This window comes from Pinus tabuliformis, chromosome 3_2 (genome assembly GCF_031772625.1).
Source record: "Pinus tabuliformis cultivar Carrire ecotype Pingquan chromosome 3_2, CPIR1, whole genome shotgun sequence".
In the NCBI taxonomy this organism is placed as follows: Eukaryota; Viridiplantae; Streptophyta; class Pinopsida; order Pinales; family Pinaceae; genus Pinus; species Pinus tabuliformis.
Genome location: NC_142302.1, coordinates 1,165,287,366 through 1,165,289,514, shown reverse-complemented (window position 1 = coordinate 1,165,289,514; position 2,149 = coordinate 1,165,287,366). Strand labels below are relative to the sequence as shown.

Genomic DNA, 2,149 nt, shown 5'->3' with positions numbered 1-2,149 from the left:
CTGTTTATGGGAGTCTGCTTCATTGTTCTGAACAGAAACAGGTTCAGAATGACTCCTTCATTTTAATTCTTCTTGCTGTAGCTGTGTTTCAAGCTGCAAAAAATCAATTTTCTCTTGTGCATATTGTAGACATGTCTGAATTTCTGAGAGAGAGCCTTTGCTGATTTGGAATGTTTCATGATTAGAGGAATATATCAGAGTTTTTAAGAACTCTAATATTTCAGTAATTCGAGGCATATTCTTCATTGTCAAAATTACACCCCTTTAAAAGACTGATTACAACTATGACCCAATGAGTAAAAGTAACACCCACTCACAGTACAAAGACACAGAAAAATCCTTTGTAAATGTGCAGCAAATGAATCAAGGAACAGAAACTATAATGAGTTTTAAATATAGTTCCACAACTGGGGCAGCAGCAACTGCAAACTTGCTTGGATCCTTCAAATACTCCTTCCCTTTTGAATCAGAAATGATGGCTAACAAAACTTCAACAATTATAACACTGTCATAGACAGGACTTGAATGCTCATATGCCTTGACTGGGGTACGAATCAGTATTCTCTGATCTTGCCACTTTTCTCAAGCTCGAACAGTTCGTAGCCCTCGCAGTTTTTCAGGCTGGTGATGCGCTTATCCAACTATATCACAATTTTATAACAGATTTTGAGACGAAGATCAATCTGCTTAAGCTTGCACATTTTGCTGTTATTGTTTCTCGTCAGTACACAGAAAGGGAAGCTGCTATCAGCTACTTAGAGGGAGTAATCGAGAAGCTTCATGCCACAAGGGATACACGAATTGAGGAACCAATACTATATGTTAGAATGCAAATAGCTGCATTAAAACTTGAACAAAGTGAACAGAAAGAATGTAAAAAGCTACTAGATGAGGGCAAACATACACTGGACAGTATGACTGATATTGATCCTTCTGTTTATGCAAGCTACCATTGGGTCTCATCTCAGTATCATAAGTCGAGACAAGAATTTGCTGAGTTTTATAAAAGTGCTCTTCTGTTTCTGGCTTATACTACTGTAGAGTCTCTTTCAGAACCGTTCAAGCTGGATTTAGCATTTGACTTGTCTCTTGCTGCATTACTTGGAGATAACATATACAACTTTGGAGAACTGTTGGCACATCCAATTGTGAAGAGTCTTCTGGGTACGAGTGTAGAGTGGCTATATTATATTTTACAAGCTTTTAATGTTGGTGACTTAGCTCGGTATCAAGAACTATGTCATGTTCATAGGGATGCTCTCAATGCACAACCGGCGCTTGTAGAGAATGAGAAAAAGTTGCTGGAAAAGATTAATATCCTATGCTTGATGGAGATCATATTTAGCCGTCCTTCAGAAGATAGAACAGTCCCACTGAGTATCATTGCAGACCGAACCAAATTATCAATTGAAGATGTTGAGTATCTCCTCATGAAAAGCCTTTCTGTTCATTTAATTGAAGGGGTTATTGACCAAGTTGATGCGACTGTGCATGTATCTTGGGTACAGCCTAGAGTGCTGGGAATACCCCAGATCAAATCCTTAAGGGATAAGCTTGACAATTGGCTGCAAAAAGTCCACACAACTCTGTTGGCTGTTGAAGCTGAAACCCCAGATTTAGTGGCATCATGATTGAAAAGTAAAGCGTAGACGAAGGCATCAACAGTTATGGACAGCGTTACCACTCAACTGCGTTAACCCATTCAATAAAAACAAACATTACCATGACACACATACCATTCAATAATACCACTACACAGCGTTACGCATACCATTATACAGCGTTACCATGTCAGGTGAGATTCATGGAAACGGTCTGAAATCTGAAGCACAGGATAATATGAACTCAAACACTTTAAAATTCCTTTGATAGTTTGGCTCCGAATTGAATTGAGACAGTAGTTTGTCAGGTAATGTTTATCTAACAAACCAGGACGTGTCGGAGTGCTCAAGTAACGCTCAACTAATACAGAATTTCATAATGGAAAAGCTGGACGTGCAGGAGTGCTCAGGTAACGTTCAATCAAATATAGGCTGAGGAGGCAGTATAGGTCGGGCGTTAACCAAATAGCTCAAGTCATAAAAATTTCGACATTTCACACTCAATCATGCCATTCTCGCAGCAATGCACGCAGTCTGATGCGCTCAAC

General features: G+C 39.2%; 1 pseudogene; it reads left to right on the top strand.

The window, feature by feature from the left end:
• The first annotated feature begins 726 nt into the window (after nucleotides 1–726).
• LOC149184856 (26S proteasome non-ATPase regulatory subunit 13 homolog B pseudogene) lies at nucleotides 727–1,662 on the top strand (annotated as a pseudogene).
• The last annotated feature ends 487 nt before the right edge of the window (nucleotides 1,663–2,149 follow it).